General features: G+C 45.7%; 1 protein-coding gene across 3 annotated transcripts in view; it reads right to left on the bottom strand.

Annotated features, from left to right (window-relative positions):
- LOC144502555 (dual specificity testis-specific protein kinase 2) overlaps window positions 1-27343 on the bottom strand; it is a 108442-nt gene that overhangs the window by 61466 nt on the left and 19633 nt on the right. Inside the window, exon 1 of one of the 3 annotated variants that reach the window (XM_078226643.1) lies at window positions 1371-1434. The exons of the other annotated variants lie outside the window; for them this stretch is intronic. The gene's annotated coding sequence lies outside the window, so the exon portion shown is untranslated. Of the gene's footprint in view, window positions 1-1370; window positions 1435-27343 lie in introns of those variants that run through there. 3 annotated transcript variants of the gene reach the window in all.

Below are 27343 nucleotides of genomic sequence, written 5' to 3'. Positions count from 1 at the left end.
TACTGTGTTTACCCCAGTCCAACGCCGGCATCTCCACATCAGAGTTACAGACAGTGCAGTGTTCAGCTTTTCCCCCATTTGGGGGAAGCGAGAATCTAGCAGTCTCTAGGTGTTTTCAGTTTACATTTCTCAAATCCAGATACCAATATTCACACTAGAAGGTGCAGCCCAGCAATAGTGATACTTCACACAAACCATTGCAGTGCAGCTCTTAAGCAATTAGCCTAAGACATGTTAGCAGCAGTAAGCCTAATTGGCATCACAATTACAGAAATGCACATTGCAAAAGCTTGCTCGAAATGCCACACAAGTCAGCATATCAGGATAGCAGTAACCTTGTAATCCTATGGGGGCCCTCTTCACTTTGTTAACAACATTTCTCTTGTCCAGAATTTTAAGCAATATGAGCTTTTGTTTTATAGGGAACTATTCTGTGTCTATCACTACAGCCCCAGCGATTGGATGTCTCCAAAAGCAGGTGAACATTGTAACCTTGTAAAGCTGATTATCTGTGCACATTAGAGCTACATGCCAGAATGAATGTAAACATCTACTTTGCTAAAAACAGACTGGACATGAAAAATGAGCAGCTAACTCTCGTTCCAGATAATCACAATGAATATGTAAATAGAAAGAAAATTATCGAGGTGCTTGAAAGCAGGAGACAAATAAGAAACTTAAAATGAGACAAACAAGGTGGATGGAAGTCAACCAAGTGAGAGAACTTGTCACTACAAGGGCACACCACTGTGGCAAGCCCAGCATATTTTGCCCATTCTCAATTGCCCTTGAACTGCATGAGCAGCTAGGCCAGTTCAGGTCTTGGGGCAGTCTGACAACACATGTAGGTCAGACCAGGTAAGGATGGCAGATTTCCCTCCCTAAAGCACACCAGTGAAGCAGAAGGGATTTTACAAATGTAAGTTTCCCTGTTCTATTTTAGCTGCATGGATGGTGCCACGGATGATTATCAAACCAAGCAAGAGATCTCAGCAGATGTTCATACTATCATAGAATCCCAACAGTGTAAAAGGGGGCCATTCGGCCCATTGAGCCTACACTGTCAATAATCCCACCCAAGTCCTATCCCCATAACCCATGTATTTACCCTGCTAGTCCCCCTCCTGACACTAAGGGGTAATTTAGCATGGCCAATCAACCCACATCTTTGGGGCATGGGAGGAAACGCAGACACGGGGAGAAAGTGCAAACTCCACACAGACAGTGACCCTAGGCTGGAATTGAACCTGGGTCCCTGGCGCTGTGAGGCAGCAGTGCCAACCACTGGGCCACCATGCCCTCTCCCCCCCCCCCCCCCCACCCCCCACCGCCGCCCCTGTGAAGCATGAAACACAATCGCCTGGCCATACCTCAGAGAGTCTGACAAAGAGGACCTCCACCGTGCACATTTGAATCTATTAACTTTGCTGTCGCTGCTTCTTCAAGTCGCGCACACAATTAAAGCAACTGTCCGCTTCTGATAGGAAGGAATCAGTCAAACCACAGCAAGCACCTGAGCAAGAGAAAACCACCAGAGAGCAAAAGCATTAAGTTTCACCCTGCTGATGACCTTTGAGACAGGAACAACTATCACACCACGCTGACTCATGAATGAAGTCAGGCATGTTACAGTGATAAAATTCCACCACTAGCTCTTGTTCCTTGCATCGCAAATTGTCAACTCTTCAAAAGTCGAAAGATTGGAGCTGGAACAGAGGCACCTGTTGTGAGGAAAATCAAACGTAACTGGATGAGTAAATATACTCAGTAAGTGAAGCAGATTAGAACTTCATTGCTCTATAGTCTGTGACAGGGGTGGCTAATCTCTGAGAGGTCAATAGCTGGAAAGAAAAGACGTTGCTGACATTGGGCAACAAGTTTTTACGATATGTTGTACGTTCGAGGATTTCACTAATTTCACCTGCACCAGGCAAGAAGTCTTGAAACCGAGGCCATCTGCTCCCATGCTAAATCCCACTTACCTATCAGTAATCCCCCGTGAAGAATGTTGTGGGTTCCTTAAGTCAGTGACATGAAGGACTTCCAACATTGGTAGTTTATACCCAAGCTCAACAGCTAAGTAGAGCACTTGTGCTCTGCTGAAATCCTGGGGATAACTCCCCCAATCCCACAACGTGACCTCTACTGTAGCCACATCATTACGTTCTTAAATGGTCATTCATTCTACACCCCTCATTGGCCTATTTTAGTTCCATATCCACAACACAGAATCCTTGTCCTCATCCATAAATCCATTCACAACCTTTTTCCATCTTGTTTCCTTCCCTCTAAAATAATCTGGGCAGGATTATGCCATTTGGGTCAGAACCTTGATGTCAGGGTCAACGAGGGTCACAACCCCGCACTGTGATGGGAAATTTGGCAGTGATTTTAACCAAATTGGTGGCCATCCAATGAAGGATGGTGGGTTGCCTCTCAATGCCAGAGAGTCAAAAGGAGTCTCGCCAGCTCAGAAAAATATGAAGCATGAGGTTCCAATAAGAAAAACAGAGAGTGCCTCCATTTTGAGAAATCCTCTCTCTAACTTGGTAAACTTAAAAAAGGAATCAGCATCTGGACCACTGTTGTGGAGGAGAAAATTCCAGCTGACCCTCCCACTTGCCGATCCTCCCACTCCCATGATCCTCCTTCTGACTGCCAACCATCCCTCTTGCTAAACCTCCTCCTCCCCACCTCTCCCACACGCTGCTTCCCTCTCCAAATCCTCACTGTGTCCATGGGCCTGAGAGGTGAGAGGCGCGTGACAGGAAGAGCTCTCTGGAGGGACAGCTGCTTTACATTGCAGTAGAGTGAAGCTGCAGGCCAGAGGAATAGTGAGAGGGAGCGTTAGTGCGAGGGAGAATCGGTAACAGAAAAGTTGGGAAGAGGGAGTATCAACAAGAGAGTCAAAGAGAGGGAGGGCGAGTGAGAGGGAGTGTCAGTGAGAGGGAAGATTGGAGAGGGGGAGGATCGGCAAGAGGGTGAGTCAGCGAGAGGTAGGGTCGCAAGAGGGGGTGGATTGGTAAGAGTGAGGTTCACAAGAGGGATGGTCAAAGGAGGGAGGATCAAAGAGAGAGGGTCACAAGAGGGAGAGTTCCAAGAGGGAGGGTCACAAGAATGAAGGCCGCAAGAGGAAATGTCAACTGGAGGTTGGGTCAGTGAGAGAGAGGGTCAGCAAGACTGAGCGTCAGCAAGAGGGAGTGTCAGTGAGAGAGAAGGTCAGGAAAGAGGAGGGTCAGGAAGGACTGGGAGTGTTGGTGAGAGAGAGAGTCAATGAAACACAGAGTCAGTGAGAAGGAAAACCAGAAAGGGAGAGGGTCGGCAAGAGGGAGGGAAAGGGTTGGTTAATGGGTGGGTTGATGAAAGGGAGTATCGACATGAGAGAGGGCCAGGAAAAGGGGGGTTGGCGAGTGGGAGGATTTGGTGAGGCAGAGTGTCAGCGAATGGGAGGGTTAGTGAGACGTTGGGCCGGGGGGGATGTAGTGATTGTGAGAGTCAGGAGCGATTGCTGTGGTAAGTCAGCAAAATGGAGGGTCAGTGAGTGGGACAATCAGGAACAACTTGTATGATTGACAAGTGGAAGGGCCTGCAAGCAGGAGGATCAGCAGTAACTGGGAAGGTAAAGGAGAGGCCTCTCCAAAATGATGACAATTGGATCATATTTAATGCTTGTGGGTTTTGAACAAACAGAAAAAGACATGGTTTGCGCACATAGATTCAAAATAACGATAAGAAGGTTTATTGAAAGGGATGTTCTCTGCACAGAACAGAAAGTGAAACTAATACAGAAGTCTGTGAAACACCGAGTGACCGCATGATAATGTCACGTGACCTGCTCTTAAAGCAATCATGCAACCCTTTTCATAGCGCAGAATTAAAGCAGAATTATTCAGGCCATTATTGTATATCATGCCAAAGGTAGTAGTAGAGGTGGGTATAATTTTATCTTTTAAAAAGCATTTAGATAGTTACATGGGTACGATGGGTCTAGAGGGATATGGGCCAAATGTGGGCAATTGAGATTAGTTTAGGGGTTTTAAAAAAAAGAGCGGCATGGACAAGTTGGGCCGAAGGGTCTGTTTCCATGCTGTAAACCTCTATGACTCTATCATGAGTAAGAGCATTATAGAGCTGTGGCTAACTATTCTGAAACTGAACCCACACTTAATATGTATGCCCAAGGAGACAAAGTTTGCAAGCTATGATTACACCTTCTGTATTTGTTTAATGTACATTTACAACATTATAATGGTTATTGTAGAAAACTGGTATTCAGGGGGGCATTTATTCAAAATCCCACCATGGTAAATTGTGAAGATGAATTTAAAAATCTAATCATTTATGGCCTGGTCAAGGAAAACAAAATGGCCCGTGAAAATTTTGGATTTGTTATAAAAGCTCAAAGGCTTTGTGCCGTTCAGAGATGGGAGACTTTCAAAAATTCATTTGTGGGACATGGGCGTCACTGGCTGGCTAACATTTATTACCCATCCTTAGTTGCCCTTGGAGGGCAGTTGAGAGTGAACTGCATTGCTGTGGCTTTGGAGTCACATGTAGGCCAAACCAGGTAAGGACGGCAGATTTCCTTCCCTAAAGGATATTAGTGAATCAGATGGATTTTACTGACAATCGACAACATAGAAGACAGGAGCAGGAAGAGGCCATTTGGCCCTTTGAGCCTGCTCTGCCATTCATCACGATCATGGCTGATCGTTCAACTCAATAGCCTAATCCTGTTTTCTCCCCGTAACTTTTGATCCCATTCGCCCCAAGTGCCATATCTAGCCGCCTCTTGAATACATTTATGGTCATCAGTAGATTCTTGATTCCAGATGTTATCCAATTTGGGCTGGCCTACTCATGACTTTGTTCCCACACTGATTGACTTGTAACGCCTTCGGAAGTGACCCATGAAGCTGTAAAGAAAAACAATTGCTTCTCAAGAATGCAGGTCTATTATCACCTCCGCCGGGTAACTCAGCAAATCAGTCAGCGTTCATATCGAGAAAAGATAGATCATGATGCTTTGCATTGACTGACACACTGATCTGCTCAGAGTGAACCAAAGGTAAAGAGAAAAAAACGTGAACTCTGGGAATTTGAATTAAAAATAATGCACAGCAAGTTAATCAGCGTCGGAAAAAAAGATATTTCAGTGTTTTAGCTATAGTGAGAAAAGGTTTCACCCAGAATGTTAACCCCCATTCCGTTATTCTTTTCTTCCCAGTATTTTCCATTCTTCTTTATCTGGACAAATTATGAAAGATTAAGGGAATATTAAGGACAACACTGGAAATTTCAAGGCATGTTGAAGTCTCAGCAATCGATTCACAAAATTAATGGCAGCAAAACACGTCAAGACAGATTATATAAGTATGTTCAAAAAGTGTAATATGGAGAAATAAAGTAACCTTTGTATATTGTGTGGGATGGGAGAGCTGTGAACTGGCTTCTAGTATTCCCTCTAATAATTTAAATATACACCATGGCCTTCTTTCTTCAGGGAAACCTTATGTCTCTCAAATCAAATGCAGCTCAAGTAACTGGACCAGATTGTTGGTAGCATTGCAAGCCAATTTTGTTTACTCAAAATAGGACCTAAGGGATTATAATGAACTAAACCAGGTCTGAGCTGAAATCTAATCAACTACAGCAGCAGCTTTTGTTCATATGACGCCTTTAACTTAGTCAGTGCTCCAAGTTGCTCCACAGAACCAACATCAGATATAAATTGACATAAATTGAGCCAAGGAAGGAACACGAAGAGAGGTGTCTGAATGCTTGGTCCAAAGTTGGAGAGGGAGGTGGCAAAGTGAAGAAGTTTGGACTTGGAAATTCTGGTGTTTAGCACTAAAAGGGCTGAAGTTAGAGCTACCAGTGGTGGGGTAAGGCAGAGGGGGATGCACAAGAGGAACACAGAGCTTTTTAAGGGATGCAGAGCAGGAGGTGGTTACAGATTTGGGGGAGGCTTGTAGAGAGATATGAACACAAGGATATCAACTTTACAATCTAGACATTGAAATTCATTCTTATGCCTTGGTTAAACCAAGTATGAGGTTTAAAACAAAGTGTAAAACAAAGGTGAGGTACCCATATTTTAGCTATAGAAGCTATTTTGCAATGGGCTAAAGGCGATTGTCTTTGTCTCCAGTTTTGACAATCTGAATTTTAATTAACATGTATTTAATTATTACCCCATTTTCAAAACAGTCATCATGAGTTAACATCCACTAATTTTCTTTAACATTGACAGTCAGATTAAGAAACCACAACAATTAGAAGCTAAGGCTGAGCAGGTTTTAACAATTAACATTTTTGAAATGTTATTCATTGCCTAATGACCGGAAGATGTGAGCAAGATTGAATTTCAAGATTAAATGTAGGGAGTGGGTTTTGTTTAACCCTGTAATAGGATTTCTTGATGTATTTACATAAATGTCAAATTGTCCTTTTTTTATAACAATTACGGGTTGGCACGTATGTGAGTCATTCCGAGAAATGGTAGCATGTACCAAAAGTACTTCCTGTGGTTTGTGTGCTATAATAGCCCCACATTGCAGGATATAGCAGTTCTGCTCTGGTGCTTTTGCAATTCTTCACATTCAGTAACTCAATATGTGAAGCAGCTAACACTACACTGGAGATTTACAATACAGTTCTGCTTGCTACAAGAATTCAGGACAAACGCTGGAAATGCAAGAATTGTCTGTGGAGTGTATTTACAATTATATAAAGTAGCTAGATCAATTTATGATGAAATACAGTAAAGTCCCGCCTTTCATTACTTCTTTCGCGAGTTGGTTCAACCATGTGAAAGTCCTTGTACACACGATCACTTTTTGCGGCCCCGATCTTCACCTATTCGTGATCTAAACAGTTTGTACCTGAACAAGGGCGGCACGGTAGCACAGTGGTTAGCACTGCTGCTTCACAGCTCCAGGGACCTGGGTTCGATTCCCAGCTTGGGTCACTGTCTGTGTGGAGTTTGCACATTCTCCTCGTGTTTGCGTGGGTTTCCTCCGGGTGCTCCGGTTTCCTCCCACAGTCCAAAGATGTGCGGGTTAGGTTGATTGGCCATGCTAAAATTGCCCCTTAGTGTCCTGGAATGCATAGATTAAAGGGATTAGCGGGTAAAATATGTAGGGATATTGGGGTAAGGCCTGGGTGGGATTGTGGTCGGTGCAGACTCGATGGGCCGAATGGCCTCTTCCTGCACTGTAGGGTTTCTAAGACATGTACTGGTCCTGAAGTAAAGAAAAACCAGCACTTGGGAGATATAAAAATCAAGCTTTCTGTGGCGTATTTTCCCCAGTAGCAAGTGCACGCTGCGCACGTGTCATGTGTAACTGCACATGGGTTGCTGTAATTTACAGGATACAGTATGTTACAGTAAAGCACTTTACTAAAGGCGAGAATCAGAGCCAAACACTAAGCAGCCCAGGAAAGTGATGGCACTTGAACATAAAGGCTGGAATTTTACCGCTTCCCTCGCCCGGAATCGGGGCGGGCGCGGCTTGCAGAACGGAATTCCCCATTGGCCTTGGGCGGGATTTTACGAGCCTCATCCGAGCGAGGTTGTAAAATCCCGGCCAAAGTCACAATCTTACATAGAATGAAAACTGGTGCAAGTGCTATCATGCTGGCCGGGGAATACTCTGTGAATGAATCTACAATTAGGTACATTAGGCAGTCTGAAGGAAAAATAAGGGCTAGTGTTAGTGCTTCTGGTAGTCATACTGCCAGGTTAACTTTTGAAAGTGGAAGAGATCCATACTTAGAGGAAATGGAGAAGTTACTAAACGTGTGGATAGAGCACCAGCATCAAAGGCGGCCCAATCATTCAAAACTAAGAACCTGAATTGTACCAGCATGCAGAAAGTAGTAAAGAGGGTGGTGCTGGCGTCACTGGTGATAATAGTGATGATGAAGGTGGTGCAGAAGGTGCCTTTCCTTCAACTTCCAAAGGATTGTCAGCCAGCACAGGATGGTTTGATTGCTTTAAGAAGTGTTCTGCGCTGCATGGTGTGAAGTTGGGGGGGGGGGGGGGGGGGGTAGAGGCTGTTTCAAGTGACCACGCAGCTGGAGCAGAGTTCCCCAAGCTGCTGCAGGAATATATTGAGGAGATGACTACCAGGCAGAGCAAGTCTTTAACGCAGATAAAACTGGCCTGTACTGGAAGAAAATGCCAAATACATATCCAAAAGAGGAAAGGACAGCTTTTTTTTTCATTTGTGGGACATGGGTGTCGCTGGCTGGCCAGCATTTATTGCCCATCCTTAGTTGACCGAGGGCAGTTGAGAGTCAACCACTCTGCTGTGGCTCTGGAGTCACAAGTAGGCCAGGACGGGTAAAGACGGCAGATTTCCTTCCCTAAAGGACATTAGTGAACCAGATGGGTTTTTCCGACAATTGACAATGGTTTCATGGTCATCGGTAGATTCTGAATTCCCGATATATTTTATTGAATTCAAATTCCACCATCTGCCGTGGCGGGATTTGAACCCGGGTCCCCAGAACTTTAGCTGAGTTTCTGGATTAATTAGTCCAGCGATAATACCACTAGGTCATCGCCTCCCCTGATTTCAAAGCTCCTGGTTTTGAAGCTGCCAAGGACAGGCCAACACTTCTACAGTGTGCCAATGTTGTTGCTGTTTCTCTTCCTGCATCAAGTGGTGCACAGGCAGACTTTCATTGATTTCCATACCTAGTTTTTCCTGGAACAGGGCCTCAGAGGCTTATAGCTTGAGGGGCGCCACTCCACATCAAACATGGCTGACCAGGGGTCTCTCCTACTCTTACCACCAGCCATTGGCATATGTGGAAGGATTTTGCAGGCTGATACTCAACTGTTGGCCACATTATGAATGCACCTTCCTTGGCCATCAAATCCTAGGGCCTGACTCGAACTCAGAGCCTCTGACTCAACGGCAGGGATGCTACCCACTGTGCCACAAGACCTCCTATGTGCCTAAGTGGCTGTTTTTAAATGTGAACCAATGATGGAAAAGTTTGGCCTTAGGATCCCATAGAATCTCTACAGTGCAGAAGCCAGCCCGTCAGATCTGCACTGACTCTCAGTAAGATCATCCTACCCAGACCCATCCCCCTGGGCTATCCACATAACCCCTAGTGGACACTAAGGGACAATTTAGCGCGGCCAATCCACCTAACCGACACATCTTTGGACTGTGGATGGAAACCGGAGCACGCGGAGGAAACCCACGCAGACAGTCATCCAAGGCTGGAATCGAACCTGGGTCCTTGGCTCTGTGAGGCAACAGTGCTAACCACTGTGCCACCGTGCTGCCGTTAACTACCTTCTACTGGCGGCATGGTAGCACAGTGGTTAGCACTGCTGCTTCACAGCTCCAGGGTCCCGGGTTCGATTCCCGGCTCGGGTCACTGTCTGTGTGGAGTTTGCACATTCTCCTCGTGTCTGCGTGGGTTTCCTCCGGGTGCTCCGGTTTCCTCCCACAGTCCAAAGATGTGCAGGTTAGGTTGATTGGCCAGGTTAAAAATTGCCCCTTAGAGCCCTGAGATGCGTAGGTTAGAGGGATTAGCGGGTAAAATATGTGGGGATAGGGCCTGGGTGGGATTGTGGTCGGTGCAGACTCGATGGGCCGAATGCCCTCCTTCTGCACTGTAGGGTTTCTATGATTCTTCTATAATTCTAAAATGGCCAAGCAAAACCACTCAGTTGTACTTTAGAAGGTGGCTCACCACGCTTACTCATGGGGAGTGGGCAATAATTGCTAGCCTCACTTGTACTGCCCATTTCGAGGGAATGAGTGAAGAAGGAGATAAATGTATTGGATATTAGTATTCCACACCAGTTTTTTAACTCATCCAGCATCAAGCTGTTAGATTCCTTACCAGATACACTAATAGATCACTTTTGAAAGGAAGAATTAATGTCTTGACATCAAGAATCATAATTTTCTGAGTCGAGACTGTAGGTGAACTAATTATTTGCTATTTGATTTGGGAGATTTTCTATTCTACAGACTAACAGTGTACATAGTATGGAGACAGCGAATGGGGAAATGAGCAACAGCAAATGCTAAAAGGTGAACAGAGAAAAGCTGCAATTTTAATTGTATTTGGTGACAAAACTGCCCTCTGCATTGCACGTACACTTATTATACCAGCATCAGACACTTCTCTTCAACTCTGACGAAAGGTCATCCAAACTCAAAACTTTGGCTCTATTCTCTGTCCATAGATGCTGTCAGACCGGCTGAGTTTGTTCAGCATTTTCTGTTTTTGTGACACACATTTTATGGTTTGGTCTTTACAAATTAATCGAATCCCTACAATGGAGAAGGAGGCCATTTGGCCCATCACATTTTCACCGACTCTCCGACACAGCATCTTACCCAGGCCCAGTCCCCGCCCTATCCCCATAACCGCACGTATTTACGCCACTAATCCACCTTACCTTTGGACACTAAAGGAGCAATTTAGCATGGCCAATCCACTTAACCCACGCATCTTTGGATTGTGGGAGGAAATCGGAGCACCCGGAGGAAACCCACGCAGACACGGGGAGAACGTGCAAACTCCACAAAGACAGCGACCCGAGGCCGGAATTGAACCCGGGTGCTGTGAGCTACCAGTGCTAACCATTGTGCCACCGTGCTGCTCCAATTGGTGTCCGTATGCAACATTTTTCATTGTACTTTGATCTGAGCTGCATTTGGAAGCTTCTGAAGATCAGGTGGCAAGGCAAGATGTCAGACACTGAGATGCTCACCCCGGCCAGCATGGCAAGCAACCATACCATATTGAGCAAGTCACAAGCGAGTTGGACTGGTTATTTTGCTGGAATGCCTGATGCTCACCAAAGCGAACCTCCAACGGAGAGCTTGAGTCTGGGGTACATTCTCATGATGCTCAAAGGAAGCAATACAAGGATGCTCTGAAGGCTTCGTTAGGGGGGTGTTTTGCTATCGACACCGGGGTCCTGGGAGAAGCTCAACCAAGATTGCTGCATCTGGCACAACCAAATATAAAAGTTTGCAGCCTCCTTCGAAAGCAAGCACATCAGAGGCAGAGGGAAAACACATAGAAAGGAAATCCTTGAGCAAACAACTTGTCCCAAATTCCATCACCTGCAGTACCCCATTCTATTTTCAGCAAAAACTCTGGACACAGACTGGCTTCAGCAGTCACCTCCATACCCACTGGAACCCGACCAAACACCCCGGATGACAGACATGGCCATCTCCGCCTTGAAGGACAGACAATACCAATAAAACCAAAATAATAGCTGTGGAAATATTAGAAGTAAATACCTCAGTTCAAAAGATTTGCTTGTTTGCAGCATAGTTTTTGCCAGTTATGATATTATCATTGCTGATTCCGGAATGTACTGTTCCTTCCTTCCATTTTATAATGAAAAATGTCACATGCAGACACCAATTTGTAAAGCCGAAACCATAAAAAACGTGTCTGATGTTTTTGTATGTTGCTAGCTCTCTCAAGCACATTGCACAGATGATACTGAATGTCAGTCTTCCTTGAAAAGTGCAAATGACGCACTTCAACAAGTGCTAGCTTTGTACTGGAAATGAAAACCCTTTTGCTTTCGGATACAAAAGTGATAGAGAGTGCCAGGAGTAAGCATAGAAACAAAGGCTGACACATCACAATTTGTTTGGTGCCCTTTAGAATGTATCTTTCTTCTCACTTATCCCTTATAATTGCCACTGGACTCATGGAAACCCCTTTCTCCTGGGTCCTCTGATTTCATTTGGTTTCAATTCACGCTCAGTTTTGTAGAACTAAATGTTTAATATAACAGGTCATAAAGACATCCAATGGAGTTTTGTGGTACTATTAATATACTAGTATTACTACTAGTAATATTAATTATAAACTTCGCTATAGTTAAGAAATCCCACCAATGCCGCTACTTTCTCAGGAGGCCAAGGAAATTTTGCATGTTCGTTACATCTCTCACCAACTTTTACAGATGCACCGTAGAAAGCATCCTTTCTGGTTGTATCACAGCTTGGTATGGCTCAAGCTCTGTCCAAGACCGCAAGAAAACTAAAAAGGGTTGTGAAAGGAGCCCAGTCCATCACGCAAACCAGCCTCCCATCCACTGACTCTGTCTACAATTCGCGCTGCCTCAAAAAAGCAGCCAGCATAATCAAGAACCCCACGCACCCCAGATATACTTTCTTCCACCTTTTTCCATCGGGAAAAAGATACAAAAGTCTGAGATCACGAACCAATCGACTCAAGGACAGCTTCTTCCCTGCTGCCATCGGACTTCTGAATGGACCTACCTCACACTAAAGTTGATCTTTCTCTACACCCCAGCTATGACTGCGACACTACATTCTGCACCCTTTCCTTTCCTTCTCTATGAACAGTATGCTTTGTCTGTATTCAACAAGAAACAATACTTTTCACTGTATACTAATACATGTGACAATAATAAATCAAATCAAATCAAACACAATTTCATGCAAAATGTAAACAATATTCATGGGTTGTCATATTTGATGCTATTTTCTCTTCTATCAATTTCTCCTCTTAATGCTTAACAGGAGCTCATTATCGTACTATATCTATCTTTACCCTTTGCACCTATTGTTTCATTTGCTGGTTTTCATGAGGAGCATGTATTTTTAGCACACTGGGAGCCTAAATACTGCAGGAAAACACAATTGCATTATAAAGACGAGCAGGTCACCATCTATTCATGAAACATATATAAACCGACTCGAAGCCTTAACAAAGGTGCGGGAATAGGTCAATCCATCCTAATGATAATAACCTTGATGCTCATCCACCTACAGTTTGCAACGTCTCTCACTAATATTAAACAGCTGGGGAGCAGATGGTTCTCTTGGCAACAGGCAGCACTGAGTGGTTGCTACTGCATATAATTCTTAACTCTCCATGTAGCTGAAATTAGTTAATGACTTCAATACTGTCCCCATGTCTAACATCTCGCCCATCTCCAGAAAAGAGGATAGAGGCGAAGCTTTAATTGGAGACCTGTAAGGTCTGCTTCCACTGTTGGGAAAGTATTTACAAGGGACAATAAAAGAGAGCATTTTGAGAAGCATGAGCCAACATGGGACAGTCAGGATATTCTTAGCAGCGGGAGATCATGATTTGTTATATTTTTTGATGAGATAATACATGGAGTATTTTAGAAAGGCATTTAAGGCTGTCCCATATAATAGGTAAATACAAATGCTCCGAGTCCACAGGATGGATAGGAATGCATTAAAATGCATTTGCAAATGACTGCCCAACTAGACATCAAAGAGAAATACTGGATGGGCATAAATCTGATTGATATCCAGTTACCAGAGGAATACCACAAGGCTCGGTTTTTGGACAACTGTTGTTTGTCATTTTATAAATGAATTAGAGGGCAGAATTATGTGCCATATGTCCAAATGTGCAGATTAACTTACAATTGGGAGCAGCAAGAAATGATGAATATCAATGTGAACTAATTCACGGTTAATCAATGGACATGGAAATATCAGATGCAATTTAATTTGGGAAAAAGTAAGTTTTTGTGCTAAATCAGAATGTATTTCAAGGCCAGTATTTTACTACCTCGCTCAGGCGAGGCTCGTAAAATCCAAACTGAGGCAAACGGAGAATTCCGTTCTGAGAGCCGCGCCCGCCACAATTCCGGGGCAAGCGTGTCGGTAAAATTCCGGCCCAGGTGTTGAACGCTTAGCAACTCGCCAAGGCTCCTTTGATAGCCACCTTCCAAACCCATGATCTTTAACACCTAGGAAGACAAGAGAAGAGCAGGTGCATGGGATCACGTCCACCGGTAAGTTCACCTCCAAGCCATTCACCATCCTGAATTGAAACTATATCACTGTTTTAAAGTTTATTTATTAGTGTCACAAGTAGGCTTACATTAACACTGCAATGAAGTTACTGCGAAAATCCCCCAGTCGCCACAATCCGGTGCCTGTTCGGGTACACTGAGAGAGAATGCACCTAACCAGTACGTCTTTCAGACTGTGGGAGGAAACCAGAGCACCCGGAGGAAACTCACGCAGACACAGGGAGAACATGCAGACTCCGCACAGACAATGACCCAAGCTGGGAATTGAACCTGGGTCCCTGGTGCTATGAGGCAACCGTACTAACCACTGTGCCACTGTGACTTCACTGTCGTTGGTTCAAAATCCTGGAACACCCTCTCTAACAGCACTAGAGGGACTGCGCCACTTCAAAAAAAAAGCTCACCATCTCCATCTCAAGGATAATTAGGTATGAGCGAAAAATGCTACCTTTGCCCACATCCCATGAAAGAATTTTTTAAAGGGTTTTCATAGAATCACAGAATCCCATCAAGTGCAGAAGGAGGCCATTTGTCCCATTGAGTCTGCACCGACCACAATCCCACCCAGGCCCTATTCCTGTAGTCCCACATATTGACCCTGCTAATCCCCCTGACACTAGGGTCAATTTAGCACGGCCAATCAACCTAACCCGCACATCTTTGGACTGTGGGAGGAAACTAGAGCACCCGGAGGAAACCCACGCAGACACGAGGAGAAGGTGTAGATTCTGCACAAACAGTGACCCAAGGCCAGAATTGATCCCAGGTCCCTAGCACTGAGGCAGCAGTGCTAACCACTATGCCACCGAAAACCGCACCAATCTTTCGGTGGATAGATCACCAATGTCCACAGGCCTTTGTAAACAAAAAACAAATCAAGAGTTGTAATACAAAGTTAAAAGGATGAACATAAATTTGCAGAGCTCATTTTAAAAATGTGTTTAGCCATATTTTTTTCCACGGTTCTGATATTTAGGCCTTCCTAATCCAGCGACTGAGACAGATGGATGCTAAAAGTAACGCTACCAAGTTGTGTGTCGATTCCATCCATCCCAGCCCCAGGATATTCTTCGTAGGCTGCATGAGGAGGGGAGGGGAGGGCAGGGCAGGGCAGGGCAGGGCAGGGCAGGGCTACCCCCCCCCCCTCTCCCCAATGACAGGTAGCCATTTAAAGTAGTTATTAGCCTACTACGGCATGGTAACAAAGGTCAACTGGGATTTTCCAGTCAGCCTCCAGGTTCCCACAGGCAGCAGACCAAGGGGTAAGCTTAACTGCCTGGATACAGCATCCTGGTGGCAAATTAGAAGTCAACACCCAGACAGGCAGTAGCCGACACATACCCTGACAGCGCTGTTTTTAGCATCCACCTGCCTTGGTTGCTGGACTAAGAAGGCCTAGAAATCAGGCCCCTGGCTGCGTGGGTTCAGGAGCAGCTTCAGATGCCCTAGAGGGAACTCTACACATCACCTTCCCTACCAACTTGCAATTGTTGTGAGCCACAAAAGTGTTGGAGAGTCAGCAGGCCTTCATTTTGAAGCCTCCTTTACCTTCAGTTGCGTCTTTTGCAGCTTTCAAGCTGGAAGACCTCTGATTGGCCCTCCAGTTTTGGGATACATATGAAAACTGATGGTTTCCATTGGTAACTTAGAAATGTAGAAAAAGGAGAACAAGAATGGAAATGTTGAGTGCTGTGAAGATTACAGTGTAGGTGTAACAGCAGACACTGGGTGGGATTCTCCTATGTCCCTGCTACACACTGCCATGAATTTACAGTGGGATTTTCCACTGGTGCCCACAATGACGGAACTGGGAATCTCACAGGTAGCCGGCATGAAACTGATTTGCATCCCACTAATGGGATGCAGATGAAGGTTTGACCTCTCCCGTTGTGGGAAAACACACCAGTCCAGAACACTGGAACAGCATGGTGTACAAACATCAGGACTTACATGAAGGAGACCTGGGCTGCCTTTGGATTTCAGGATGGATCCTTAAACATCACAGTACTGGGTCGGGGGGAGCATCTATCAGCTGGATCTTCCAGCATTAGTATCATCCAGTTTCAGAGGTCCATCTTCTTTCTTCAACGGTGGGTCAGTGATTTCAGGCGCCTCTTAAATATGGCACCCAGTTATGACATCAGGATGTGTGCCTTCAAGCTCACCCCTCCACAGGGAGAAGGTGCAAAACCCCCAGATGCATAATTAACGATGCCAACATTGGAAGATATGCCATGGTTTCCCGTCGGCCTCTGCAGCAGAAAATGCTCTTTGCCCCCACCGCAGGACTTAGCTTCAGATGGGGGGGGATTTTTGCCCACCATTTTTGTGGAGATGTGTTGATCCAAACAAGGATGGAACTAAGTGTGGGTGCCAGTATCCTGAAGCTGGACCATGGCAGAGCAATGGGAGGGGAGGATGAAGTGATCAACTGTACTGACCACCACCAGCAGGTCAGGAGATAATGCACCTCAGTTGTAGTCACAAAGGATCTTTTTAGTAACTTAGCTTAATGTGGTGGGCAGGGCAGAAACCAGATTGTGGGGATTCAAAAGGAAATATTTGGACGAGGAAGGCATGACGTTAGGTGGCAAGAAAACTATCAAAATTTGTGGTGAGCAAAATGGGATATGGAACAACAGTTATAAAGAGGGGAGGAGTATGAAATCCTTATCGTGCATTGAGTAGCTCCTTCCATTCTAATTCTCCAGTAACGGAAAAGTAAATGCACCCTCTTAAACTAACAACATTAGGAAGCTTTATAACGGCTCAGTGCTTTACCTTTTATCATTCACCTATACACAATCTAGCTTACTAAATGGATTTTTGTGTGGCGTCGCGTTTTTATTTACATCACTGACAATCCAAAGGTGTACACCATGAAATCAGCATCTGTTCAGCCTTCTGTTTTTCTAATACTTGAATGAAAACCTAAGAAGTGAGGAACTCAATTCCACTTCACCATGTGGAAGTTACCTGACAACGTTTGCTCTTTCTATTCCCCTTACTCCCTTAAGCTGAACAAGGATTGCAAAGACTGCTCCTTTTTCCCTTTCACATGGCGCCCATTGGCAAGTTGTTAGCGAATTGGACCGTTGAGAATGGATCGAGGCAAACGACTCACCTCTCTCACAGCACGATGGAAAATTTAGATTGCCATTTACCCTGAGGTGCTTTTGTAGGCCTGGGCTGGAATCTTACTGGCCCGCCCACCATGAGAATCGTAACGGGCGAGGGGCTGACAATGGAAAGGTCCGTTGACCTGAGGTGGGATTTTACAGTTTCAGAATGAGTGAGGCCATAAAAATCCTGCCCCTGGTGTTTGTCGACTAACATTGGCTCCCCGGCCCACCAAGGCCTCAATTTTAAACTTATCTTGTGTAAATCCCTCTATAGTCTCACCCCGTCCATAAGTCTGTAATTCTTCCAGCCCGACAACAATCTGAGAACTCTGCTTTCCTCCAGTTCTAACTTCTCGTGCGGCCCCCACTTCATTCACCCCATCATCGGTGGCGATGCCTTCACCTGTCTGTGGCCTGTCACTCCATTTCCTTAAGCTTCACACAGAAACTCTGTTGTGTTCTTGTATTGCTTCTGTGGGAAGCAGTGAGCAGAAGGAAGTCCTCAGGGATGAATAGAGCACTAATTTATTTCTACAATGCATTTCCTACTCCCACTTCATTTTTGAAATGGGGTGAGCAGGTCAGAAAAGTTTAAGGTTGTTGCCTTGTCTTCTTGACTTGCGGGGGCTGTGGTTTGCGGCGGGGGTGGGGAGGGGGTTGAGGCATCTGAAGATCGGGTGGGATTCTGAAGATTGCAGCATAAGATTTTCTGAAGGCTCAGAGGAAGCAATCTTGCTCCTCCTGGTCCACAAGCACCTCTGGAAAGGCACTTAACAGCTGAATCTGACAGTTCCCATCTCCCCTCTCGCTGTTGGATTTTCCAACGATTTGGAAACCTGGTCAAAAGGCATTAAATTCAAATTGCTGCTAAACTCTGAGGCAAGGAGCCCAATTTAAACATTATAATCAGTGACTTCCTTTAAATTTAACAATTTAAACCTTTACATTTAACAATTTATAATGACTTCAATCAGGCCATTGAGGTTGGCCAATTGGAATATGAACTCCCTGATTAAAGAGTCAATTGATGGGCCAATTAGGGAGTCGTTTCCTTGTATTTAACCGGGAGTGTCAGTTCCTCTGGCACTCCCGAAGGTAGACTGCTGACTGATAGCATTCTGGGTACTGCTGTTGGAATTGTAAATAAACTGATTTTGGTGAAGGGACTTCTGCCTCCGAAGACTTATTATACAATTTAAACCTTTAAATTTAACAATGTAAACCTTACTTCCACCCCAGGAACTCTCCTGCATATCATGGGGGCTTAAAGCTTCCTGGAAAATGCCAATGGGTGGGATTTTATGTCCTCGCCCGAAAACATAAAATCCTGCCCGAGGTCAACGGACCTACCCACGCTCTGCCCGTCGCCCGCTTCAATTCCCGTGGCGGGCGAGCCGGTAAAATTCCAGCCAATATGTCTTAAAATGCAGTTACAGTCTTGTCTGATAAATATTTTTTTGAACTGGTTGGCAAATACTCACATGCGTGACTATATTCTAATAGATGTATGCTCTACATATCCTCATTTGTTTGTTTTTAGATTTTGATTAAGTCTTATACATCCGAAAAATGTGTCATATCAAATTTCTAACCGGAAAGACGCAAGTTATTTTTATTGCTAATTTTCCTCAGTGCTGTGAATTCTCACTCACTGCATCTGAGAGAAGGGCGATGGTGAAAGATGCTGAAACGAATCAATATTCTATAGATCTGGCTGCTGATCTCACCCTTTTACCGAGTTATTATTGCATCTCTTCTAATTCAGGATTATGTTGTCTACTGTTTGTTCCCTCCATTGTTTTGTGTCACAGATTGTGATGAAACACTCCAGTTAATCCAACAATCGTAGCATTGAGGCTCTCTCCTATCCCATGCTCGATACAAACATAACAGAGCGCCCAGTATGCTCTTTTTGGAAATTGTATTATATTTCACATATTTAAATGTCAATCAGAAAATAAAATAATTACAAGGTCATCTCCCCTTTTTAAAAATTTATTTTTAAATTTTCTTCCCTAATTTTAATGTTCTCTATTGTTGGGGCACATCTACTAACCTGAACATTTTCAGAAACACCACTACTGGTGCACACCATTACTAGGGTAGCATGTTGGCACAGTGGTTAGCACTGCTGCTTCACAGCGCCAGGGACCCGGGTTTGATTCCTGGCTTGGGTCACTGTCTGTGCGGAATCTGCACATTCTCTCCATGTCTGAGTGGGTTTCCTCCAAGTGCCCCGGTTTCCTTCCACAGTCTGAAAGATGTGCTGGTTAGGTGCATTGACCCGAACAGATGCTGGAGTGTGGCAACTAGGGGAATTTCACAGTAACTTCATTGCAGTGTTAATGTAAGGCTTGTGACCAATAAATAAATAAACTTTACTGAAGGAATTTATTTTCCTCTTGGCAACTTTTTCCTTTCCAATTTGACTCTAAGGCCAGGATTTTCCAGCCATCCCCCACCCGTTCCCCCACACCCCGCCCCGAATACCCCACCCCTTCCCAGCAGGTTTCCCTGCAATCAATGAAGGAGCTTGCCATTGGCTGCCAGCGGGATCTTACAATCCTGCCAAAGTTGATGGCAATTTGCATGGCTCACCAGTCCCGTCGCTAGAGAACCCACAACGGGGGTCGACTTTGGTGGGAATTGGAAAAGGCTGGAAAATCCTGCCCAAAGCATCAGACTTTCTCTTTGGACTCCTCCCGCCCCCCCATCCCCACCCCCGCCAGGCCAGCCTCAATCTCTCCCTCCTTGACGCACCCTGAGCCTCCCTCCACTATGGACAGCCCCGACCCCGCCCCACCCAAAGGCCAGTCCCGATTGCCCCCTCACTCACTGCCCCAGCAATCCCACTGCAGAGTGGCAGCATCCCTCCCCCCCACATCACCACCACCCCCAGTCGGCCCCGCCCCTCTGGTCCTGCCCACTTAGCAATGCCCGGTGGGCAGTCTCAGTGTGCCCCTTGGGCAGTGCCAGGGTGCCAGGATGGCACTGCCAGGCTAGCATTGTCCAAAGGGCAAACCCCTTGCCCAACCTCCAGGGAGGGCTTAATGGTCTCTGTCCCCGCCAACAGGGTGAGTAGTCCTGTTCCTCGTTAGTGGGGAGCAGTTGTAAACCCTGCTGGTGGGAACCTCTCCTGGTGGGGTGAGAAGACGATAGCTCATTCCATATGGTAATCAGCTCCACACCAATTTCCAGCACAGAGCTGATTACGCTAAAAAAAGGGCCTCGGAGACTCACGATCAGCTGGACGCCGGTTGCGAGTCCTGCTAAAGACCCCCCCTGATGTCTCCCGGCCCGCTGCACTATATGAGCAGCGCAGCAGGCTGGAAGAATCCCAGCCCCGATGGTGCAGCCTGTACTCATCATTTTTATTGATAACTAGTCATTTTGGTCTTGCTGTAAAAAGAGACATATTGTCGAAGCTTATGTTTTGAGTTTCGCAAGCAGTCTGGTTAGGTTTGGTCAGTATTTTCCTATTGCAAACAGCCAAAGGAACATGCTGTTTGATATGATCTTCCACTCATTGGGACCTAGGGCCTACCTAGCTGCCATCACACCAGCACTGAAATTCATACAGCACTGAAATTCATACACCACATTACTCGTTTGTATGATAGACAGACTATCTTTTTGTCTTGACAGAAGAATCCTATTAGTGAAGAATACCACTCGTATACCATACTCACAGAGGGCCGGATTCCCCAGCCTCGCCTGCAGCTGGGGTTCTCAAGTCCCGCTGCTGTGAACGGAGATTGGCTGAGCGTCAAATTCTCCATTCTCGCTGGCAGCAGTAGTGGGACGTGAACTGTTGGAGAATCCAGCCCAGGATGTCCAATATTAAATGTGATTCTGCGATTGGACAACACTTGATAAACTGAAAACAAATTGAAGATTTAAGTTGGGCTTGTAGTGTGGCTTATTTACTCACGCTAGAAGTTACATACGTTCACACACAGGGAGAGGGATTCTTGTCCATGGCGGGACCTGTTGCAAGCAAGAATGGAAAATCTGGCATTCCAGCCAAAACTCAATTAACTTTCAGTGGCACTGGAAAATCCCAGCTGCGAGCAAGAGTGGAAGTTTTCAGCCAAGGTCCTTTCCTCTGCAAACAGCAGGAACACATCCACTTATTGCACCCTTTCAACTAACCAAAAGCTTTGGGGACAGCCACTTTCTGATTCATTCCCCTCAACAATGCCATGACCAGAGTTGACCTAGCTGGTTTGAATTTAAATGAAAGCTTGATAATTAACTATTCCCTGTTGCAATGCTTCTACCATGGTGTGATGCCTCTATCAATCAACTGCGATTTGCAACCAGTCAACACTCTCTTCTTATGCAGTATAAATTGTTGTTCCTATTCAACTGGTATTCTCCCAAATTATGTCCTGATGAGTGTGAGATGAAAAGTTTTGACAGCATGTCTTTTTATTGATAATTTCTGGAAAAGGAATCAGTTCAACGATTAATGCTTATCTGCGTTTAACTGGTTACATATCTGGACCACTTCCTAATATTCTCAACATTCCTTAACTCAATGAGAGCGAGGAAAAAGCAATCTACATAGAAACATACATAGAAAATAAAAGCAGGAGTCAGCCATTCAGTCCTTTGGGCCTGCTCTGCCATTCATTATGGTCATGACTGATCATTAAATTCAATACCCTGATCCCACCTTCCCCTATATCCATTATTCCCTTCAGTCCTAAGAGCTATATCTGATTTCTTCTTGAAATCAAACGTTTTGGCCTCAAACGTTTTGGCCTATACTACTTTCTGTTGTAATGAATTCCACACATTCACCACTCTCTGAGTGAAGAAATTTCTCTTCACCTCAGTTCTAAAAGGTTTGCCTCTTATCCTCAAACTGTGACCCCTATTTCTGGACCCCCGTCCCCCCTCCATCAGGAACATTCTTTCTGAATCTACCCTGTCTAAGCCTGTTAGAATTTTATAAGTTTCTATGAGATCCCCTCTCACTCTTTCAAACTCCAATGAATATAATCCTAAATTATAATCCTATTTATTGACTACAGCACAGCCTTCAACACCATTATTCCTACAAAACTCATCTCCGCACTCCGTGGCCTGGGGCTAGGCTTCTCCCTCTGTGACTGGATCCGTGACTTCCTAACCCACAGACCACAGTCAGTAAGGATAGGCAACAGCACCTCCTCCACGATCATCCTCAACACCGGTGCCCCATAAGGATGTGTTCTCAGCCCCTTACTATACTTCTTATACACCTATGACTGTGTGGCCAAATTCCCCATCAACTTGATTTTCAAGTTTGCTGATGACACCACCGTAGTGGGTCGGATGTCAAACAATGATGAGACAGAGTACAGGAAAGAGATAGAGAATCTGGTGAACTGGTGCAACAACAATAATCTCTCCCTCAATGTCAACAAAACAAACGAGATACTCATGGACTTCAGGAAGCATGCCCAAGTCTGCACCAGTGGAGATGAAACAGAAATGGTCAAGAGCTTCAAGTTTCTAGGTGTCCAGATCACCAACAACCTGTCCTGGTCCCTCCACACCAACGCTATAGTTAAGAAAGCCCACCAACGCCTCTACTTCCTCAGGAAGCCAAGGAAATTTGGCATGTCCACTGCGGCACTCACCAACTTTTACAGATGCACCATAGAAAGCATTCTTTCTGGTTGTATCACAGCTTGGTATGGCTCCTGCTCTGTCCAAGACCGCAAGAAACTACAAAAGGTCGTGAACGAAGCCCAGTCCATCACACACACCAGCCTCCTATCCATTGACTCTCTTTACATTTCCCACTTCTTCGGAAATGCAGCTAGCATAATCAAGGACCCCACCCACCCCAGATATTCTCTCTTCCACTTTCTTCTGTCGGAAAAAGAATACAAAAGTCTGAGGACTCATACCAACTGACTCAAGAACAGCTTCTTCCCTGCTGCCATCAGACCTTTGAACAGACCCACCTCATATTGAGTTGATCTTTCTCTACGCCCTAGCTATGACTGTAATACTGTACATTTTGCACTCTCTCCTTTCCTTCCCTATGTATGGTATGCTTTGTCTGCATAGTGCGCAAGAAAAAATACTTTTCATACATGTGAGAATAATAAATCAAATCAAATAAACAACTTAGTCTCTCCTCATATGACAGTTCTGTCATCCCAGGAATCAGCCTGGTAAATCTTTGCTGCACTCCCTCTAAAGCCTCCTTCCTCAGATAAGGACACCAAAACTGCACACAATACTCCAGGTGTGGCCTCACCAATGCCCTATACAATTGCAGTAAAACATCCCTGTTCCTATACTCAAATCCTCTCGCTATGAAGGTCAACATATACCATTTGTCTTCTTTACTGCCTGCTGTACCTGAGTGCTTACTTTCCATGACTGATATACAAAGACACCAGGGTTTTGCTGAGTATCCACCGCTCTCAATTTACACCCATTCAAATAATAATCTGCCTTCCTATTCTTGACACTGAAGTGGATAGCCTCACATTCATCCACGTTATACTGCCATAAGTATGCCCATTCACTCAGTCTGTCCAAATCACGCTGAAGCATCTCTGCAACCTCCTCACAGCCCATCCTCCCACTCAACTTTGTATCATCTGCAAATTTTGAGACAATAATTTCGTTCCCAGGTCCAAATCATGAATATATAATGTGAACATATATAATGTAATGTTTTATATATGTGATGTTTTATATATATAATGTAATGTTTTGTATATATAATGTAATGTAATGCAATGTGAACTGCTTGATTATAATTCTGCTCTTCATTTTCAACAGCTAATTTCATCAATTGCAGTTGTATACGTGCCTTCCTTTTCACAATAAAATATAAAGTGTTCTGCTCAGTGTAAAACTCCTTTTACACAAATTGAAATTAATTTATTACAGGAGCACTAGTTCCTTCTTTTAATTTTATCACCATCACAATTTATCTCCCGTAGCCTTATTCACTTAAGCAATTGCAACACTGTACCTGTCCACAGATACATGAATGTTAAACAAAGTCACAGGAATGGGTCACTCAGCTCCTCGAGCCTGGTCCACCACTCAATTAGATCATGGTTGATCTGTATCTGAACTCTATTCTTCTGCCTTAAAACCAAGAACCACAGAAAAGTTGCAGCGCTGTAAGAGAGGCCAATCAGCCCATCATGCCTGCACCAACCAAAGACAGAATCAAGCCGCTCCTTTGAATCCCAATTTCTAACACCAAGTCTGTAACCCTGCATTTGCAGCATTTAAGGAGCAGATTCAAGTGCCTTTTAAGTGAAACAAAGACCGAACTCTGACTCGAAACGTTAGCTCTCTTGTCCCTCCACAGATGCTGTCAGACCTGCTGAGGTTTTCCAGCGTTTTCTGTTTTCGTTTCAGATTCCAGCACCCGCAGTTATTTGCTTTTACCTTTTAAATGAGTTGAGCGTTTCAGCCTCAGGCAACGGGAGGTATGTCTCATGGACAAGGGAAGTAGGGAGAAATAAGAAAAATTAAAATGATACGTGTCCGAGGGTGAGAGAGGAACTGGGTGGGGGGAGGGGGTGGCGATTCTCCCATCCCGCTGCGCTGCTTTTTTAGCGCAGTGGGCCGGGGGACTCGATTGGCGGCCTCGATCGGCGATTCGCGCTGGGCATCCAGACTTCCACAGGTCTCCCAGCGCTGGATTTCCAGCGTTGTCAGCTCTGCACCAGAAATCAGTGCGGAGTTGCCTGATGTATGCAGCCACGAATTTGAATCTAATTTAAATCCCATTAGCGGACCCGGATCGGAGGTCTCCAGGCCTGCAAGCCTCTCCCCCTCCACCAGGAGTATTTTACTCCATTGGGATTTATTATGACTCCCCAATTGTGGGGAGTTGGCGGCCCCACATCGCTGGAGTGAAGGGAGGTCAATTGAGGCCCCCCCCCCCCCCCCCCCCCCAGAGGGTTGGGCGCCAGGAGGTTCCCTCTGGGCATTACCACCTTGGCAGTGCTAGCCTGGGCCCCGGCACTGCCCAAGGGGCAAAGTGGCAATGCCCGGGGGGGCACATTGGCACTGCCCATCGGACATAGAGCAGTGCCTACGGGTGGGGCCTAATGGGGGCAAGGCCTCTGGGGGCGTTCGGTGGGGTTTGGGGTCCCGCTGCCGCTCTGTAGTCTGGATCGGTGGGGGAGGGAGGGAGGCCAGCAATTGGGGCTGGCTATCGGGGTGGAGGGTTGGGGCAGACTGCTGGGGGTGGTCGGGGGGCAGGATCGGCACTGTGGGGAGGGGGTGTCGGGAGGGGCAGGCGGGGCTGGAGATCGAGGCGGGCCGAGGGTGGGGGGGGGGGGGGGGGGCTGGTGAGGGTGAGGCTGGCCTGGACATGTCCCAGGGGACCAGCGATCAGGCTGTGGGTGGCTCGGGGGGCCAGTGATGTGGAGGGCCACGGGTCTGGCCAGCGGTCGGGAGGCCAGAAGACAGGGGCCATGAGCTGATCTCCACACTGACAGATCAGCACATGTGCAGTGGCCCACTCAGCGCAATGCTGCCGGCCTCTCCAGTGGGAAGAGGCCCGCCCACGGATTTTTCGCAAGATTCACACTACTGCACTCTGCAGTACACAGAGTGTGGGAGATTCATTGTGAAACTCCCGCTGAAAAAAACAGCGTGATTCACTCGAGGTTTTACGTGTATTCAACATTTAGAATTTCTTTGGGAGAATCCCACCTGAGGTGTTTGACTTAGGATCAAGGGGAACAGAAAGCAGGTGAGAGACCTTAATAGGTGGATATCTAATTTATTTGTCAGAGAAATCCATGTTCTGCCTTCACTTGTCGTTGGAGGTGAGGACGGAGGGACATGGGGTTTACAGCATCTTTGCGAGTTGAAAAAGAGAACATGAGGTTCCTTTTGGCTTTCAGTGTTCTACAGTAATTGGCAGTTGCGGTGGAGGAGAGAAAAGCCCCATTGAGTTTAATGTAGAAAGTCAGAGTTGATAATGGGTGATTGTGCCTTGAGTGCAACAATAGTGGAACAGCAGTTAGCACTGCTGCCTCACAGCACCAGGGACCCAGGTTCAATTCCGGCCTTGGGTGACTGTGTGGAGTTTGCACATTCTCCCCGTGTCTGCGTGGTTTTCCTCTGGATGCTCCAATTTCCTCCCACAGTCGAAAGATGTGCAGGTTAGGTGGATTGGCCATGCTAAATTGACCCTTAGCATCAGGGGATTAGCAGGGTAAATGCGTGGGGTTATGGGGATAGGGGCTGGGTGGGATTGCTGTTGGTGGAGGTTCGATGGGACAAATGGCCTCCGACTGCACTGTGGGGATTCTATGTTAAAAGTGAAGTTTATTTATTCGTCACAAGTAAGGCTTACGTTAACACTGCAATGAAGTTACTGTGAAATTCCCCTAGTTGCCGCACTCTGGCGCCTGTTGGGGTCAATGCACCTAACCAGCATGTCTTTCGGACTGTGGGAGGAAACAGGAGCACCCGGAGGAAACCCGCACAGGCACGGGGAGAACGTGCAAACTCCACACGGACAGTGACCCAAGCCAGGAATCGAACCCGGGTCCCTGGCGCTGTGAGGCGGATAGCATTAACAACAATTTTCAAGGAATGGCTCAACAAATTGATAACTTTAGAACACATGCGACAATGGAGGGAAGTTGAGAATTTGAAAGGGCAGTCGTAAATTTCAGGGTTTTTCCATGGATGGAGACTAAAGGAAGTGAAGTCAGAAGAAGCATGTGACAAATGGAGATGCCTGTCCAGGTATACTCAAATTTGCAGCCCCTGAATTTGAGAGAGTCAAGATTAGGTCTATACCAGGGAGAATGATAGCTGGTAAGGATTGCAATTTAACTCATATAACTTTTAAAAAGTGACACCAAAAATTAAATAAATTCACAAAAGCAACTCACAAACTCATCCAGGAATGTTCAGCCTTCCACCACATAAAAGATTGGGTTCAGGTATACCATCCCCTCCCAGGAGATAGCAGAATAACCAGAATAACTCCTGTACTGCAGGACCAGGGTCAGAGTCACTTCAGACTTGCTATGTGCCGAAATATTCCCAACAGGGTGAGGGAGGCAATTTTAGCAGGGTGAGTACTGGAAGCCTGCACTTAGATAGTTTTTCTCCTGCAATCCAAACTAAACAAGCAGTTATGCAAAAGCTGCCTTTTAACAGGATCCTTCAGCCTTTTATGTTTCAATGGGCCATTTTGTTAATGCTGCCTAAGGCTTTTTCATCCACTGGAAGTACTTCCTTTAATCAGAAAATCTTCACTGAGCCTCTATTGTCACTCATGCTCCCTTCAGCTTTTGTTTTAATATTCATTTTTATGGGATGTGGGCGTCGCTGGCTAGGCCAGCATTTATTGCCCATCCCTTTCTCTGCAGGGCTTTGACAGCTG

Source organism: Mustelus asterias, chromosome 13 (genome assembly GCF_964213995.1).
Source record: "Mustelus asterias chromosome 13, sMusAst1.hap1.1, whole genome shotgun sequence".
Lineage (NCBI taxonomy): Eukaryota > Metazoa > Chordata > Chondrichthyes > Carcharhiniformes > Triakidae > Mustelus > Mustelus asterias.
Note: the sequence above shows the minus strand (reverse complement) of the source record. Positions and strands in the feature narration are given on the sequence as shown.